We start from the raw sequence: 20035 nt of genomic DNA on the forward strand, positions 1-20035 counted from the left end.
TTCTTCATGTCTCAGGAGGCAGTGAGACATCTGGAAAGTCTCACTACTGTTCACCTGTGTCTTCCAATTGCCCCATGCCTGCTGCTTTCAGACAACAYGCCAGAGAGCAAAATTTCTGCACATCAAATCTCTACCATACGGGATTAATTTGAAAAATGCCTCATAAGTTGATCAAAAGCTGAAAACCATTAAGAGCAATTTGTTCTTTTCAACAGAAATAAGCTTATGAGCATTTTCGCTTTGATGGTTTTCATTAACCAGTAAACAGTCCTGCAGCAAGTCCCCCTCCTAATGCAACCCTTTTACATACTGGGCCCCAGTTAGACAATAGAACAGGATCTGTTGAGTTCAAGCTCTGTAATGTGAACTGATGGAAAAGAGAGATTGGACCTGATGAATTGGACCATTATTCATAAAAGTGAATGTCCCATTGGCAACACAGCAGAAAGGATGCTGAGTATGTATTACTAATGTGACTATGGGAATGGGTGAAGACAGACATGAGCTACTCTGCCCATGTTCCAGCTTGACCAGATGTAAACCAATCCCAGTSTGGAAGCTTTATAACTAACTTCATGCAGAGCTTGCGCCTCAACTAATATATCCTGCCTCTCAACAAGGCTTATTACCTCACACACAGCCCTCATTTACACAGTTCTCACATCAGAGCCTTTAGCATCTGGAGCTCCAGCACAGGAATTCAGGTCTGCCTGTAGACATAGACACTGTCTGCAAAGAAGGGAAGGAAAAGTAGGAGATGTGATTTTTTAAAAAAAAAATCAAGGGGTAGGAGCATATATCTTGTAGTGCATACTGAGGTCAGACCATCATTATTGCAAACATCAACACCACTTATAAATGCCTATRCGACTTTTTCTCTTTCTCCATTACTTGGACTGGAAGATGCTCCATAATCTTTCTGTTCAAATGGCAATCCTCTTCATTCCCAGACTAAATGGACTCACGGACAGTTTACATCCCATTGCTCTTATAGGCCACTCTGATTCTTCTATTTCTGGATACAATTGATTTATTGTTTGTTAATTCTTGCCAATATCTAAGTCACGGAACAGGATTCTTCCCGTCCTATTGTCTGTAYAAGTAAGTAATAAAAGATAGATCCTACCTTGAAGTGTTGACTTCAAGAAGAGGTAACTGATCGAGACAGTTGCAAGAAAATARGGAAACCACAGGCAATGTCGGGTGGTATCTACAGTCCTACAGTAAACTGTCAACAGTCTRCTCATGGCTACGTGTCTGTAATTACCAGATCTAAGCAAGAATTTGAAACAGGAGAAAGAAGCAGCTTTGTGACTATTTGGAGACATCTCAGCCAGGAGCGAAGAATATGAAACAACAAAGCACATGTATATTTGAAAATAAAAAGATCTGAGCCTGCTGGCTGAGTGTATATCCTGAGTCTACTAGATACAAAAACTGACTTCTCAGGAAAAGAGTTTGTATAGAGTGAAAGGTGGCATAGGGCCTTCAAGACAAAATTGATCAGGTGAAGTTTGACACAAGACAGAAGAGGGAACCAGCCGGAAGAGACTACATTTGCCTCTGAAAACGTTTGTCCAAAGCATAGTGAGAAAGGGACTGAACGTTTTTTAGTGCCCAAAGTGCTCTGTGGCTTCATCATAGAGCAGATGATAACCCCTCACAGCTTCCCAGGCCTGTGCTGAGGCAAACTTTCATTAGGATTCAGTGAGAAAAGCTTCATTTACTAAATCAATAGCAACACTTTCAGCTGCAAATATGTTTCTTGGGAGGTCTCATCTCAAATTTGGCCAGGCTCAACCCTGCTTAACTTATGAAGCCTGACATGAGCCAATCCTACCATGAAATGTCTGCAAAACATATTATTTCCTTTGTCTGACTTTGAGTTATTTTGTCTCTCAATTACAGGAGTTTGTCTTTAAAGAAAAACAATTTATCTAAATGAATGTTATGACTGTAGTCTGATTGTCCCATCATTTCCACACCCTCTGGAGCAGTTAGTGGTATTATGAAATTTCCTCCAATATATCACATTGAGTTGTCAGCATTTGTTAGACTATCAGAACCACAGAAGACAGTTGACACAGACAGAATACTCCTTTACCTGTATCCCTTTATAGAAAGCAAGAGTAAAATCACACCATTTCCATCAAATKATATTCAGAATTTGAATAAAAGTCATCCTTTCTTTAATCGGCTTGAGAGACAATGTCTGTGTTGCCCTGTAACATGCTTCTGAAAACTGGCAGAGGAAATCTTTCTTTCCATGAGCCATTCCAGACCTTTTTGACAGAATAGCTTGAATATGGCTAAAGAGATTGCAAAATCTTTTAAATGATGTCCCRCAAAGCATATAAAGTGCCCCCTGTTTGTATCCACTATAACAATTAATGCCAATAAATATAAACTAATTATTAACATCTGTGTTAAGTGAGAGCAATAAAGCAGTATTTTGTTCTCCTGCAGTTTCAGAGTGTAAAGCCCTACTTCAGCTTCAAATACCCTGGAAGAACAAACCAGAAGAACAGTGGAATCAAGAAACAAAACAGGATTTTCATTATTGCTTTTTTGTTATGACTCCATCATACCAGGTATTTTACAAGTGTATTAAAAAAAGGACTTTAAATCCTCATCTCAGTTACACATCTCTGCCTCACTGAAATTGCAGATGTGGGCAAAAACAGAACAAATTGGCTTTATCAGCATAAAAGGGATTAGTGGTTTCAAATCACTGCCTAGTGGACTTTGTAGTTGCCGAGACTCACCCGAGTTGAGTGGTCAGCTCTGATCCACTGCTACTTTTCCACAATGGCAAATTTCATAAGCACGGTATTCACTGATGATGCCACCTAAGCGATCTCACCTCTCTGATGTATGTTTTCGTCTAAGGATGTTCTTTTGCATTCAGTATTTTGGGTACTGAGCACCTTCAAATGGTGCAACTGCTGACAGCTGGCACACACAGGGACATCTCCCCGCCAGGAGAATCGCAAAACGGTACAAGTAACAAGGCTTCAGTACTGAGCTTTTTCCTTCAGATCTTCGCTATCTRAGGTACATCCCACTGCACTTTGCAACAGTGAACTCAGAAAAGTATTCTTGCAATTGGTAGAAGGTTGAGAGTTTTCTGAATCTCCTCTCCAAAATGTATCTGCAGTGAGAGAGAACTAAGGAACTGGTGTGTGGACACAACAGCAGCTGTGCACTGCAGATGCAGCAAAGTTTGTCAACATGTGCTTACTTCACAGTATCATGCCAGCAGTCCAGTCTTTCCAGGTAGATTCTCCTCAGTTTCTCAAGAACACTGTAGTCATACCCAGGTAAATGAACTACTTTTTTCTCCCCCACAACAGGCAAAAGCATCTCTACCAAACCTTTGTTCATGTCTGTAGAACTGCCCCAGGATGAATTTGGAGCCAGCATATCAGGTTGTTCAAGCCAGAATGGTACTCCTAACTCCACTCCTAAAACACCTCTACAGAGGAGGAGTTTGGGGTCCAGAGCTGAGTCAGTCTGAGATGGCTTTGGGGTTTTAAGGCACAACAGGTGCAAGCAATAGTGAGCCCTTGAATTTCCTCTGCACTGTTATTTGCTTGACTTAAGCATCACAGGAGTTATAATCCCAGAAATAGTTGTCTCTATTTCTAGAGRGACGCTGTAAGAGCTGTAAAAGATACCAGTGACAAGTCTACCTAATGAAAGCRCAGGTTCCCAGGAGCTCTAATGCCCAGAAACAGCCATGCCCTTGCTGCCAGTGGTGAGCAGCTGTTGTGTTCTTCCCATGTTTGATAATTTTCTGTTGCTATGTTTCATCTGCTTTTTTATTGCAAGTTTAAAGCAGATGACAAAGCTGTAATAAAAGGCATTATACTATAATATATGAAACTACTGGATTATATTTACTCTACCTGTGGCTCAGGGATGCTAAGTACTAGTTAAAAAGTTGGCTTTTGCATCCTTTCTTTCAGGAGGATAAGCCCAGTATTTGTTTAAGTCTTTTTCCAAAACACTGCACTAGAAAAAGCCTGAGCATGCGTTTATGCATTGGGATTGCTTGTCACAGCAAATCCATAGAGGACCACAGCCTGGGAATCTGCACATTCTCTGTGTACTAGAGCCTGATTTTCGTCACAAATGAYAAGCAAGATTCTTGTTTTATGCTAGGCTGCTATCAGTATCATTGTAAACAGAGAAYGCAGTCATAGCATATTCTGATGTGTGGTTGTGAAGCTCCTAAGACTCATTTATTCAATGTAAAATTAAAAATAGTCAGATGCCTCGTATTCTTGGCTTGGATATGAAAATAATTAGGGTCAGGCATAGGTCAACCAGTTCAGTGCAAGCTTTCCGTACCTCTGTTGCACTTTGTTTCATGGGATGTCTCGTTCCTTTTACTGTACAGCTTGCTGACCTGCACAGCTGACCGTTCACCAAATCTGGCTGGACTACCAGGAAGTTTGAGCATGCAGTAAAATCTTTTAGCTAAACTAGCAAAAGAAACTGGACAGCACTTGTAACTGAAGCCAGATGTGAGAAACCAGTCCCTGACGTGAAAGGCCTGTCCATGAACCTTTGGTGCTACCTGGATCATCTAGTGATTTGGGGAAAATGCATTTCTTTGAGCTGCTTAAGCAGGCAGATGACATTATGGTGTCCCATGCTGTTTGTGTGCACACTGATCAGGACAAGTTTCACTGTTTTTTACAGTCTAATAGAAACCAACTGTGGCAAGGTCTTACAAAGCTTCAGACATTCAAGAAATGCCCAGTGATGGACACTGAGCAAATYATAAAGTATATCCCCAGAATGCTCCAACATCCATTTCACATGTGAAGAGGCTATCACAGCTGATGTTTTTTGATGGAAAGGATAAGCAGAGATTATCTAGTGCRGCTTTCTCAGCCTGTGCGGCTGGCCTCCCAGGGAAAAGTTCTGATCTTTTCCAAGTACGGCACGTGTGTGTARCCCTGGGGCAAATGAGAAATGGAATGTGTGTCATTTATTTGTTTAGTGCTTTGCAAACCCGCAGCACCCTGGGCTGACTATTCCGTAATGAATGCTTATTGCTCACAGGACTGCTCCTCCYCAAGACCCAGCCCAGCCCCAAAGAACTTCATGGGAATCTTCCCCTTGACTTGAACATGCTTTGGATCGAGCCCTGRTCTTCCATGCTCTGTATTCCCGTTGAACTCAGTGGGGTCTCTGGATGTGCAAGGAAACAATGATTGGTCCTTCAGCTATCCAATGTCAATATTAACCAGCAAAGTAATACAAGCAATGGGTTTTCCCACATGCAGTAATTAATTCATTTCCTCTAGCCTCTGCCACATTTTACATAAAGTTCTTCATTGTTTTGTTTTAGTTTTAATGATCATGTCTGGAAAGCAGGTTTAGTAGAGGGCAGCGTAATACCATATTACTGACAGAATGTTAGAAAGTGTTTTTTTTAAATATGACAATAGCAAGATGGGGTTTTACTTTATTTCTAGTCAGCTATGATAAACAGACTTGGTTCCTGTTGTTTATGTGTTAAATAACTAGCTTAATCATACAAGATAACTCATCTTTTTCTGCCATCTAGTGACAAAAATTGCAGCCTAGCACATTTATGAATCTTTTTTTCCGGGTCATTTATTTTATTCAATCATTCATAGACAATAAAATACAACTAGCAATATGCATTTTCCTGGCCATTCCACAGCACTTCATGTGGCCTGAATTAAGAAGATAGCATAGAGTTTGTGTTTTGCCTTTTTATGTATCATCCTTCATAGACATTTTTTGGCCTCTCATCTCGTATGTACATGGCTTGATGGAGGTTAGTCTTGCAATAGAGAAAGAACATCCCAGGAATGGAAAACCMCTGGCCATATGCATCTTTAGAGAAACTCGTGTAAGGTCCTGACCCAGAAAATCATCTGTGAGGACTCTTCRTCTTTCCAGAGGACTGGCAAAATCTTTCCTTTATCTATCTCAGGCTACAAATTACTGCATTCGATACTGTTGTCCAGTGATAGTATTAAGAAATCGATGTCCACCAGCCACAAGAAATTAAGTAGCAGTCATACCTGGCCCTAAGACTGTATATTTCTCTTCCTTYCCTTCCCTGAAATTGAAGACACTTTTCACTGATATCAGCAAAACCATGCTTAAATGTAAGCATAAGTTTAAAATGCTTTGGTTAGTCTGCCTTTCACCGGTTGCTCCGTCATAACTTTGTTRTGGGGCTATGATACGAAATTAGAATTTTTCTTGTGTTATCATAATGTATAGAAAGAGAGTTTTAGGATTTTTAATTCTATGAAGACATAATTTTTCCACAAACAAGAAACTTCACTGAGACCCATTAAAATCATCAAACAAAATTCAGCAAGTCTTTATACACATTGAGGCAAGCCTAAGATAAGCCCTGGGAGAAACAAGGATGATATTCATTCAGCCTCTGTACGGCCTGTACATAAATCTTGGCAGGAYTGGAAAGCGAATTCTCTCTGCCCATTTTTCCAGACAATGTCAAAATCATCAGATAAAGTGAGCGAGAATGACAAAGAGTATTAACATATCTGTGCTAGCTTTAAATTAAACATTGCAGCCTTATTAGCAACAGCTGGCTGTCTTGTTATACTCATTGCAGTAATATTACAGATGAGAATTAACAAAACAAAGTCATTATTTTCACATCACTTCCAGTGAAATAATCGTATTATTTTCTACTCTGATAATGGGGAAATGCTACAGTATCTCGTTACATCTGTGTAGATGTGGGAGCTATTGATAAAGATCAGTGTGCAATTCAGGGCAATTTCTTATAGGTGTTCAACTGTTCAAGATTTGCAAATACAGTTCTCCTGAACTGTGACACCAAAGCAGCATATAAAGCCTGTCTTTGAACAGTAATATATATCCCACCATGAAAATTTTAAAATCATTTTAATGAAATGGTTAGAAAATTAGCTTTGCAAAACACTACACTTTTAATTTCAAATAAAAAGAAAATTGTTCATATAAAAATTACATGTCACTAAGAAGCATTTGCAGAAAATGATTGTGAAAGCTTTAGCTTAATTTTTAACTAGGGTCGATGAACTATAATGAGAAGACTAATGAAACATTAAGGCTTCAGCTGCATTTTATAATCATCTCATAGAAACAAAGTCCATAACCATGTCTTTTCTCTAAACGAATAAGACCCTTTTGTTTAACTTTTTGCTTTCTCCACTGTCTTCAAGTCTTTTCAGTTACGTCACCTTGCATTTATATGTAGAATGAGGAAGATCTCTATGCAATAATACTTTTAAAAAATATTGCACCATTTTTACATCTTACATTAAGCCATGGCTTCTGCTTACACTAAGGCATACCACTGTCCAGGCCCCCAGATACTCCAATGACACAAGCACAGAGGATTCTTTGAGAGATCTGCCTCTGAGATGAATAAGAAAATACTGATGTGAGGAAAAGAGATATTTCTAGAAACCATGCTATASTCTTACTTTTCAGCTATCTTTTTTCCCAATGAGATATTTTCTCATAGTTTCTCCTTTAAGTTTTATGAATCAATAAACCAAACAGAAAAACCCTGGAGAAATCTCAATAAACWCTTCTGAAAATATATAACTGCAATTCTTAGTCATATTTCTTTGGTGATTAGTGTAATGCAGTGCCTGCTGATATCACTTTGCTTTTGGAGATCATTGATCAAATCCTGAAAAGACAAGACAGACTCATAGAAAGACAATCTGTTCTTCTGGAAGAAAGAAACAAGCAAAACTTTTAATGATGGTGAATATTTATGGATTTCCAATAAACCTTAAGACTGCAAAGCTTTTACTTCAATGAGTCTAAATAGTGTTAAGCATTTATTTAAGCCTCCRGGTCTTATTTCTATATTTTCACCATGAATAAATAATTTGGTAATAATGATGCCTGGCACCAATAATTCCAGAAATAATGACTTAAAGGCCAAGACTATTAGTCACACTGTAGTGGTGAGATTCTGACTGTATCCRGGCACCTGCATGTGTGTAGGTCATCCTACCCTTCCTTTGTCGTCAGTGCAGAGCTAGCCAGTTAAGTCAACAGAGTTCATGGCGTGATTCATCTTATTCTAAATTAGTTGTCAATATTTGCTCACATGAATCACTGCWTGAACTCTCTCAGCTCAGTTGATTAAATCTCCATGGATTACAGTCGTAGACATACAGGACATGTATTACCCCTATTGGAGACATTTGAAGATGACTATTAGCCTTAGCAAGTGTAGTTGCCGTGTTGGCAAGAAGAGAGTGTAGAGAGTAGTACCACACAGTGGATGGTAATGTGCACTTGATACTCCTTAGAAAATCTGGGCTTTAAGTAGAATGGGAGCATTACTATCATAGATCAGACAAAATGCTAGTAAATAATGTGGAAATGCCAAACACCATGTGAAGATGAAAAAATGAGAAAGGGTGTTTCACTAATTTTTTTTTTTCTACTTGATGAAAATATCTTGGTGAAAATTCAAGAAAGTATTGACAAGTTAGGCYGAAACTCATAACAATCAGGAGCCTGAATAGCATAAGTGCTGGTAGTATGCTGAGAGCTCATGGGAGAGTGTCACAGTGGTTATTATAAGATCTTTATTATAAGAGAGTTCCTTCAGAAATTAGCTTTGATGGAGATCTCAAAAATGCTAAGGAAGATGATGACTGAAATCCTTTGTTCCTCCATCCAAGCTCTACATTTGTCATCTACTGTCCCTAAAGTCTTAGCTGATAGAAGGGAAAAAATGCCAGAATGCTCCTTCTTTTCACAAGGCACATGAAAACATTAAGAATTGGACAAACCATGTCAAAGAGTATTAGGCTGGTGGGACCATACCCATGAACCCCTCTGTGTCCCTGCAAAGTAAGCAGATAACCTTATCATATCATTGAGAAAGGGAAATAAAAAGCATTTACTATGTTGAATTTGCTGGCATGCTCCATATATTTTCCTATTTTAAAAAATATTAAAATTTTCCTGTATATTCCTATAAAATTGTATTGAAGTAAAATAATGTTTTGGCAGGTCAGAAAGGTTTTATGTTCTATGATTAGACTTCAAAGAGCAGAAACATTCATGAAGAATATGTACCTGTAGCTTGTGGCTGATTTGTGATGAATCCATTATTTTTCGTCCTCAACTGGCAAGATATAAGTAAGATGATGCGTTAAACATACACCAACAGGCCACTTTACTGCAGCTGTTTCTCTTTGTCAGATTTAATGGGCTGGCTATCTGAGAACTTCACATGGAGATGTTCCAATTACAGATGCTGATGCACTGAGTGTTTTACAAGTGCAGTATGAAATAAAGGTGCTTATATAGAAGGGATTAAAGGTGCTTATATAGCAGAGATTAAAAGGCTCTGGTTCCTAGAACAAGTGTTTAAAATACACGTGTGTTTTTATGTCTCCATTGAAAAAACAGACAATTTTATTTAGATTCTAGCTACTTACAATATCTATCGTAGAGCCAGCTTGTTGTATGAATCTCTTCAGCCTTCCCWTTTCTAGATTATTCATGACTTAATCAGATTTCATTCCTAGAAAAATCAGTCAAATCATTGGAAAATTCCAGAGTCTAAGTTTAATTCTCCGACGACGTTCACAGAAAGCCGCCCAGTGCATGTGTTGACCTATTTGCAGAGGGTGTGATCAAGTGCTTCTCTGGCTCAAAAACTCCTGCATCAAAGCCCTAGAGAGGAAATGTTGTGATGAGAGCAATGCAAAATGCAAGTGTCAGATGTAGMTACATTGCTGTTTGTTTACTCCATGTAGACACTTGTACATTTAGAAATAGATGGAGGCAACTGTCTGATGTAAAACAAGTCATGCAAGAGCCATTTAKGTAGCCATGAGCTGACACAAAGTGTGGACGCAGATGGACTTACATTTCTATCTTTCTAATTTTTGATAGTCTCAGACCACAGAAGGGTTTAATGCAGTTGGCATTGACAAGCTATTATCCATACASAGATAAGAGATCATTCTAAATCCTTGACATGAACACATAATTTAAGTGACAATGGTCTTGGAWTAAGTATATTCAACGAATATAGTGAAGTATGATTACATGTTTTGTAAAAATGTAGTCTTATCATAAAAAATATAATTAAATTTAACTTGGACTACCAGCAGCAACATCAACCTTATGCTTTTAAATCAGATTGTCAAGATGAAAAACAAGTTATTTGCCTCGGTAATCTGGCTGCACCTCTTGAGGCCCAGCAGGTGCAAAGTGATCCAAGTCTGCCTGCTTTCAGAAGTGAACTCCAGTCTCTCACATTCGTGACTGAGACACACACAGGGACCATGGGTCAGCTAACACGTGGTGACTTGTCCACCTGCACGTCTCCTCCTGATCCAGTAAAAGGATTCAGTGCATGGCAGAGGTGTGTTTTCAGAAAAGCACGAGGGCCTTGGTTGCAAGGTCAGAGCATGACTTTCAGGCAAGAAAACAGTGTCCTATGCTCTTTCACAAGGCGCTGTAAACAGAAGCACCTCTCCTTCTCACAGTTTTCGCCCTTCTCCCTTTTCATCCTAGAGGAATATACTATTTTACCATAGTCCCACAGTAACAGTAAATCGTTATCCACCACTCAGTGACCAGTGTGCAGACCTGGATATAAAGGACTCTCTTACTTCTTCTCTTTTGCATGAACATCTAATCCAATTTACAATCTAGCTGTAAGTTATGGGAATCAGTGGTCAGGGAWGTGTCCCCAGATCACACACAGCGTCTCTGTGCAGCACTGAGCTAATGCCTGCCGTTTCAGGGAACTATTTCAGGCTTTCACTCACTGAAGGCCATGAGATTCTGATGGAAGAAGTCAGCTGCATGCCAAACATTATTAACATTAACGTATTAAAGACTATCTACTAACTGCCAAGTAAAATAAAATTAAATTATGTTAGAATAGTGGGAAAAAATCGTTCAATAAAAAAAAAAAACAAAAGCATTGGAACTACTTATTCTAAAATCTTAACTAGAGAATATCATTTCAAGTGTCAGATGATATCCAATTTTGACAGTGTTTTCAGTTATTTTCCTCATTTCTTTTTCATCAAGCAGTAGACTTATGCGCAATCACATTATCACTTAGCTGGGACCATCAGTGAGTTTTCTATTCATGCAGGACTAGAKGGACTCTGAAATACTAGGTGCGTCTCAAGTTTGTTCGATAGAGCTAGTCTCCCTGTTGGAAATGGGGAAAAGCTGCTGTTAGATTATTTCTGCAGTGAAAATTTTCCCTTGCAGCAAGCCAAACGTCTCAGGGTGAGGGAAGGATGGAGATGATTGGCATGGCAATTTTGTTCCCCAGGAGCCAAAGGTAACTCCATCTAGTTACCTATATCCACAGCTAGCTATCTGCCACTTTTAAGCTAAAGTCATAAAAACATTTTTGCTGAACAGAATATGTGGATTTCTCTCATCGCAGCCTTTGCATTCATTGCTGCCTTTTTAAAAACACARCTTTGGTCTCTCTTGATCAAGCAGAAAAATTGCCGCTACCATCTCTGCTGTGTTCATAATGCTCAAGGCTGCTCTTACAAACAAATCCAGTCAAGGGAAATAGATCTCATTATTCGTCATAGGAATAGAGATTTGCCTTGGTCCACATCATTCATTTAAAACCACATGAAATGCTACATAATCATATRATTAGGTGATTTTTCAGGCTACGTAGGAACTTTGAATGTGAAGAGTCATCTCTTACCAAGGCCTTGGACTATGAGAGCGTAAAGAGCCAGCTGCCTTTATAAATAGGCAAGCTAAAGCAATTTCCATCAGAAAAAGAGTTGAGGAAATATGTTGCATTCTGAATACAGACTAAGCAATTAACAGCAGAGAAATACAGATAAATGAGTCCTTGATTTTCACATAAATACGAGAAGATTTGCATACTTAATATCATAAGTGTAGAGAGCAAGTCTGGCTGGTACATGGAGATACAGGCTCACACCTTCAGAGCCGGAGTGGTGTGAAACCTTTCACAATTTTTGAAAATCTRTGACACAATATTCATTTATGATTGTACAAATCATAAACAAATATAAAATATACACTGTGATGCCCTTAAAGCTATGTTGATTTGCACTAATATAAGGTGAAGTAAAACTAATATTCCTTACATTTGTGAAAGGAACATCAGCAGGGATTTCTTGGTCCTGGTCATTAACAGTCACCAGCRAGAAGCAGAGGAAAATTATTACAGCTGAATAATTCCTGGAAATTCTGAAGGTTCCACAGTAGGGCTCCAAAATTAACTTCCAGRATTTGCTGTGTACTTTCTATACATAAAAGGTAGTTGAAATCAATGGAAGTGCAGCTTATGCAGCAGAATATAGACAGGAAAAAATGCCTGGCTTTGCAAAAAAAAATGCTTCTTTCTTTTTTTCAATTTTGGGTCCTATACACTAGATCTGCCATTTCTATTCCTCTAGACACTTATATAAGTGTGCATCTTAAATTATTATATGCAAAGTACACRCTGCTTTTCTAATAAATTTCAGACTTTTTCAGCTGTTGTCGTTTAGAAATACTCACCTAAAATTAGCAGCATTTCACTGCCAGTCCCCAATTCACTTTTAATTTTATTTTTGCACAACCTGATGRTAGCAGAGGTAGATGCATTCTTAATAACTGGAAAAAGAGAGTTTCTTATTAACCTCTATTTATAGTTGTTTGCATTTCATTCTCCCTTATTTAGGTACAAGTGTAATAGTTACCAGTTTATAAAAGGATATAACCATTTCCTCAGCCAGATATAGTCCTAAAAAATGAGTAAAAAATATATTTTTAAGGAACATCACTGACGTATTCCACTTGTGATATTACACTGAAGTGCAAGAGTTCTCGTAGAATTTAGCATGGAAAGGAACCTGGGATGACCCGTATTTCAAATTCCAGTGGTTTTCCAGACAGATTTTTATTTGTTACCGAYGATGACAAAATGACTGTTGCTACTTTTATATTCCAAACCATTTTCTTCCTGTGGTTAATTTATTCTGGGTGAATGCATTGGAGTAACTCTGTGTAGAATCTACAAATAGTTAAAGTATATTTTACTAAACAGTATTAAATACAGTATTCAACAGAAATAAAAACGACTTGTCCTAACACTAGTAAATACTGAAGGAAAGCAAAGGGAACACCACATCCTCTTCCACTGAGAGCCAAGAAGAAATTCTCTCAAGAAGGTGAAAATGGATTTACCACGGATGAAAGAAAAAGAGTATAGTGTGAGAGGATGCCGTTTGTTCAGCCTCAGGGAAAACATAACACATTTTTACCAGCTGACTGAGAGTATTGCTGYTGGTTGCAAAATAACTGCAGTAGAGCTGCAAGTTTCCCAAATTTGAAGAGCCTCACCCACAGAGGCAAGATGTTAAAAAAATGTTTCAACGGAAGGACAAGACTCCAGTGGGGACCACTGAAAAGGATCAGGAAATTAAATCRTCACAATACGCTACTCTCTGAAATAACACATTTAGTGATAGTATTCACCTACATCTCTTCCAAAGTTAAATTCTTTCAGGAATAAGAGCCACAGAAGCAGCACTGGAGCCTCTCCTCTTTTAATGAATGACGCTTGGATGCCTTCTGCAGCAGTAGCTTTCGCGGGTGGTCCTCTTCTGTATCTCCGTCTCCAAAGTCTTGCCGGCTCACTGAGGTTTCCAGTTTGTGTGTATACTGCAAACTTAAATTGTGCTGTTGTCTAGGACAGACAGAAAGCGTGTTTACTGTTGACATGATGAAATTACAAAGACTTCATGATTACAAACAAAAAGTTTTAAACATGATTCGCTTCCTATTTATTCAGTTGCAAACACATACTCCAGTCTTACTGCAGTTTCCCTTTGACTCTATTCAGTTCTTCACTGCCTTTTCCAAAATACTATCTTAATTTAATTACTGGCTTTCTGGTCCTTATTCTGACACAATTTTTTGTAGTTATTCACCAATATCGCTGCCATGCAGTTATTGCTATTCTCAAGGTACTGATGCCTAGTATGTTTAAAAATAGATTTGATGCTGCACAGGAAAGCCACAAGGTCTAGTGCTTAATTTGCTAAATTCTTAATCAATTTATATCAGCACAGCCTCACATCATCGAGAAATAGATGCCACATTATGTTAACTGGCATTGCACCCACAGCCCTGGTGAAAAGTTTATAACTGGAGGCTGGATTTCTAAGAAGCAAATTGAAATCATGGGTATTTGCATGGATTTTTAAACCTTTAGATTCCTGGTAAAATCATGGGCATGGCTCAACATTTTCAACACCAATTTTACACGATTTAAAAGGGTGAAAACTAGTAAGATGTACAAAGAACGGACAAGTGAAAGCATGGCTTTTCTGTACCTGGTAATTCCTGGGTTTTAGTACACTAACCTACCATCAGTCTTAAATTGAAGGCTGGAAAAACTGTTCTTCTGCTCATYGTAAAACCATAATCATCTGCACAGAGAAACTAGAAACAACTGTGAGTTTAGTACACCCTCGAGTGCTTTGGTGTATTTGCAAATCTCCAGTTTCACAAACCAGCCTTGGATTTTGAATAACTCTGATTTGTAAAAGTTCACTGACCTGATCACCCAGAGGGGCAAGGTTGTTCAGGGTCTAAGAAAACAGTGTGTTCTTTAGGTCATATTTCTTTGCTAATTTAGGGGAAGACACTTTTCCTGTTCATTTTACAGACTGACAGTTTCCCCAAAATGCTGAGGCTTGATTCTTTTCTCTCAGCAATGGTGTAATTCTACAGGAATCAATGAAGAGGTTGAAGACTTGTATGAGCAAGATGAGACTCAAACTTACATTTGTTTATTGTCACTGCAACAAAGCATTTCAGAAGAAACTTTTACAAAATAAGTCAGATTTTTCAAACTGCTACTGCAATTTTCTTGTATTGTAAAAATGTTCAAGGAAGGACTTGCAGAGAAATATCTTAGCAGCTACCGGGAATATAGAGTGAGTCAACATCAAGAATTGGGATCTTCCAGTAGGGAAATTTCAGAAGAGATGCTTCAAAGATTGTCCTGAATGAACCACAAAGATGCAGGTAGTGTGTCTTACAAACRAAGAATCAAAGGCAATTGAGGTTAGTAAGACTACTTCTACATGGCTTTAAGCATCTGCCTAAGGAAGCAATGCTCCGCACATGTACACACTCCACATACCAGGCAATGTAGGTCTTCTAACATCCTCCTTAAGGACCCAACAGTTGCCCAGTCCTAATCAAACTGTTGATCTGAGATGCAAAAAAATTAGAGGAAAAAGAAGAATATAGAGAAAAATGATTAATGACAGGGGGCAAACAATGAAGAAAAGGGAAGTGGTATGAGTGTTGAGGGCTCAAAAATCAATCAAGATGGCACTGGAGGGAGACCCACAAGTGAGTAAAGCCCTCCAGCAGTGCCCACAGATACCAGAAGGTCTCCTGGCTGAATAGGATAGAATAGCTGGGACTGACTGCTCTGCATTGCTTTCTCCAGGACAAAGGGGCAGTGTCCACCCTTGACCAAAGTCTCCATGTGGGGCCTTGAGTTAACGTTGCTAGTGCAGCCCTGCAGGGAGCTGGTTCCAAGTGCTGAAGTTCATGGCAACTCACCTAAGAAGTGGCCCACTCATCTTAGTGTGATGCCCAGGGAGTCAGTCTGAAACAGGGCACAACAGTAGGGAGTGCAGTACCTGCTGGGATAGTACTGGGGGACTGCTTAGGGCTGCAGGTGCAAATCTGAGCCATCTTCACAGTGTATCCGGTAGGGAGGGACTTTTGGAGAGGAAGAAACAAACCTAATTTTTATCCTAGAAGAAAAGTTTGTTCACTCCAAAAGAGGAATGAAATAATACATTTGTAAGGAGCCACAGAGAGCAAATAGGGGCAGCTAAGTTATTTAACAATGTAGACCTACTGAAARCAGAAAAAGTCTAGCTGAAAACAGCCATGTCATTATATTTAAGATGAATAAATTATTCAAGTGCCTAAATAGCCCTATCTGCTGCACATTTAAAGAGAAAAGTCAACTCATGGGTACCCCATTGATCTGGAAGGTCTGTGGTTTCAGTCAAAACTTTTTTTTTTTTTAAGTTTGGGTTTGATTTCTTTCCTACATGTAAAATCCCAGAAAAGGAGAAAAAAAAAATCAGTATGTGCCAGTGTCTGGACTCAGACCTGAGCCTGACACTGCTCAATTTGTGACGAAGAAAGAAGATAGCTCAGTGGGCGTTTCAATGAACATGACAACACTGATGCAGAGGCAGCTCCTCTGGCTCTGAGCTGCTCCACCATAGAGAGTATTCAGAGATCAGATTAGACTTGACAGAATATTGTTTTGCTCCAGATGATTCCCCATCTCCACAATACTAGAGAACTTACTATCATGAATGCATAGCTCATGCTAATGCAGTTTGAGGCGTGTGTCCTCAGTGTGGAGGCCAGTAGGTCTTCCTCATCGCACATAGCCTCTCATCAGGCAGGCAGTAGAGGTAAGTGAAAATTTCTGAGAGATGCATGGAACTATTCCACTCTGTTGTCTGCCTTCATCCATCTCACCCACTATCACCCCACACACACCTATGTGGGATCTTCAGGCTGTTACTGATTTAAGGGACTGGATGCTACACTGTGGAGTCCAGCCTCTTTTTAGGTAGTTCTGCTTGTCTATAGAGAAGATGTTCGATTTCTTTATTCCTGGCTCCAACTATTTCTCAGCTACCACACAGAAAAATTTGCTGGGGCTCTTTCTCATGGTYGTATTCCCAATGCCCAGCCTTGTTACACGCTTAGCTTTCAGGTAATTTTTTGTTAGCATCTCTTGTGTTTTTGACTTGTCTGTTCACATACTCATCAACCCATAAAATCAATAACCTGTCCTCAATGTTTAAATTCAGTTCAGGCTGAAAACCCTGAAGCAAGCTTGGATTCCTGACTAGCACAGCCTATACCTTTGTTCTGGATGATGTTTCCCATCATTGTATCTCATTCCCTAAAGAGTATGCTTGTTTCTTGCATTTACTCTGAATTAAGGACAGCTGTTACACATACTAGCTCCCACATGCTTTTCAAYTGGAATGATACTATACCAGCTTTGTCTCAGTGGCCATTAGAGCTAATGTAATTTTTATTTTTAATTTGGTCATTGGCATAACCTTAGATGTACTTCTTTCCTCTACAGGCTACCGATCTGGAATATCCTCAAGGTTTATGTCATTGATTTGTTGCATAACATCTCCACAGCTTTTCTTTTTACACTGCAGCATGCTTCTTTCTTGAAGCACCCCTTTTTTCAGATCTTACTGTTTTTCCATTCACTCACAATCCTGTGCACATGCTTACCTCTTCTCAGCCAATGTCTAGTTCTTCCTGTAAAAAYTAAATCTTGTTATCCAAATTCTTCAGTCTCACAAACTGCTGGTAACCTTTCTGACCTCTGTCAAAAACTGTTTATTACACCATCTTGTTATGTAGTCCCCTTGGTGGATGCATACCTTGTATTTATTACTTTAAAACTTTCCTCATTCTTCCTGATAGGTCAAGGAAAACTTAGTTTATTTTTTTATAAATAWTCTTCTTCCTCGGTTAAATACACACAACTCTCCCAACTTGTTTCTGATACATGAAATGGCTTGCTTTTCCATCTGTCTTGTTTTGAGGGAAACATTTTCATGGTCAAGAGAATTCTATAAGAAAAAATATGAATATTATGTTTAAATTATAGGGATATTTGTAGCACTCAGAAATAATAGGATGAACCCAAAGTGCATTAAATCATGTTAGTTGTCAAATCCAGCTGTGGATCAACGAAGACAAAATAATCATCTCAAATGATGGCTGGAACAGTAGCTTGAAATAAATTGTGTTCATTTATTTCAATTGTGTAAAGCTTGTGTCTTTACAGAAGTCACCAACACATTTATCAGTAACTGGCATCCCTGCTGGCAATCTTACCTGAAGTCCCTGTCCTACAAAGAAGTGCACACGTGCTTCTTATTAACATAGGAATAAACCTGTTCCAAGTAAAGCCAAAGAAACAAGATCAGAGAGACAAAAATACAAGAATATAGTGTCCTTCCTTTGGGGAGGTTTTACACTTACTAACAGGCTCTTGACCAGACCCTTGAGGAGAAATCCTGACCCAATTAACTCAGTGGGAATTTTGCCATTGACTTTAGTGGTGCAGGATTTCAGCCCTCATGTTCACATGGAGCCAGATCTGAGCCCAATGTGAGCCAATGGCCTGTAGGCATGATAGCTTTTTTTGTTCATGCCAAGTTTCTCTCTTATTTTTGGATGACCCAAGAGATGACTGCGGATTTTCATCAGTGAGAGCAGTATTTGCTTTGAAGGCTATCATACACCTCCATGTCTTTATTCTTTCATTTAAGGGACCTCTTTCTTCTTAGGCAAACGGTTTCTCAGACCAGAGAACAGGACTGGCTACTTGGGGTTTTTTTTTGTTTTTTTTTTCTTTTTTTTTTTAAGGAAGAAGTAAAATGCACAAGCAGTTAAAAATATGTTCTCGATTTTTAGACTAATGTAAACCATGTTCTGAAATCCTGGACATGATGCAAAATATACAGTACTTCAACTCTTTATTTTCAGTTACTGTTTACTAAGTGGTACATTTTATAACATGAATCAACTGGGAGATGTACATTTGTGGTAGCAAACTTTGAATAGGCCTCCTTCTTCCCCAAAGTCTTCTATTCTACCAACAGAAAATCACGGTAGATTAAGGGGAGTAATTCGTTCAGAGACATGCGCTGACAACTTTGAATGAATAGCTTTCTTCCTCCAGTCTCCCTACATTTGGTCAAAGAGCATATAAAAAAATAGTCACTAACGGGATTTGTAGAACGTCAGTCAGTTCCAAAATACTTCCAGAGAACTCCTGGAAATGATTAGGAAAAACTACATTAAAAAAGAAGTCTTTAAACAGTTTACAGAGGGTACAGATTTTCTAGGGAAAAAGATTATGTCTTCAGACTCCAGGTTTTAATAAGTGTCTAATTTCTCTGTTCTACAATAGCCTCCTGTTCCTCCACTCACTTCTGTTTGATGAGCCATCACATTGTAACAGCCAAAGGGTATAAAGCCCTTCTGATGTGTGCATTTAATCTAATGCTTCAGTGGGAAAGGATATTTCATTTAATAGGAAATTTCTTCAGATTTTGTAGAATTATATTTTTATTTCTCCTCAGTGTTTTTTATAAGTCATCCAGTGAAAGATATACTGTAAACTTAGGACGCCATATTCTGACTTGTGTTAGTTAGATGTAAATCTGGAGGGCTGCCTCCTGGAAAATAGAGCCAGTCCTAAAAGTCAAACAAGACAAATATTTGGAAACTCCATGAAGTTCATTAGGAACCCCATGATAACCTCATGGGAGGTATGATTTGCTGCTGGACTATTATAGCAGTTAGTTACTATGTCTGCCTTAAAACCTGCGGCTAATTTGAGTCTATTAGTCTTGGTCATTGAGTTTAGAGAGCAAAACCCATTCAATTCACCTATGTGCATGCATACCCAAAAATGAATTAAGCCTTGAGTGTTGAGTCGCCACTAGCCTGCTGGTTAGAAAAGGTCAGAGTCATAGAGATCACAACTAAATATGGGAYGGGAAAAATATTACAGGAGAAATTAGGGATTCTTCAAACCATAGGGTCAACAGTGCAGGAACATTAGTGGGTAACTCCTGCCCAGCTACACTCTTTGACTGGTGTTAGTCCAGGTCAACTCTGGCTTTGGCATGCCAGGCTTTGAGGAAGAAAAGTAATAGGAGATTGCCTGGTTTGAGAAGGATGCTCCTGGCTACTGCCAAAAGATATTGCTAAAGACTCTGTTATCTTTAGAAAAATTAACTGACTAGAATTGATATTTGAAAGCATTTTTCCTGACAGACAATCACAAATGGAAAAGCTGTTCAGCCCTCAAAAAAAGGGTAAGAGATAATCCCTAACTGATACTTGCCACTTAAGCTACACTCCTAGGCTATATTTACAT

Source organism: Rhea americana, unplaced genomic scaffold, assembly GCF_003343005.1.
Source record: "Rhea americana isolate MKP2758 unplaced genomic scaffold, rheAme1 scaffold_0, whole genome shotgun sequence".
Taxonomy (NCBI): Eukaryota; Metazoa; Chordata; class Aves; order Rheiformes; family Rheidae; genus Rhea; species Rhea americana.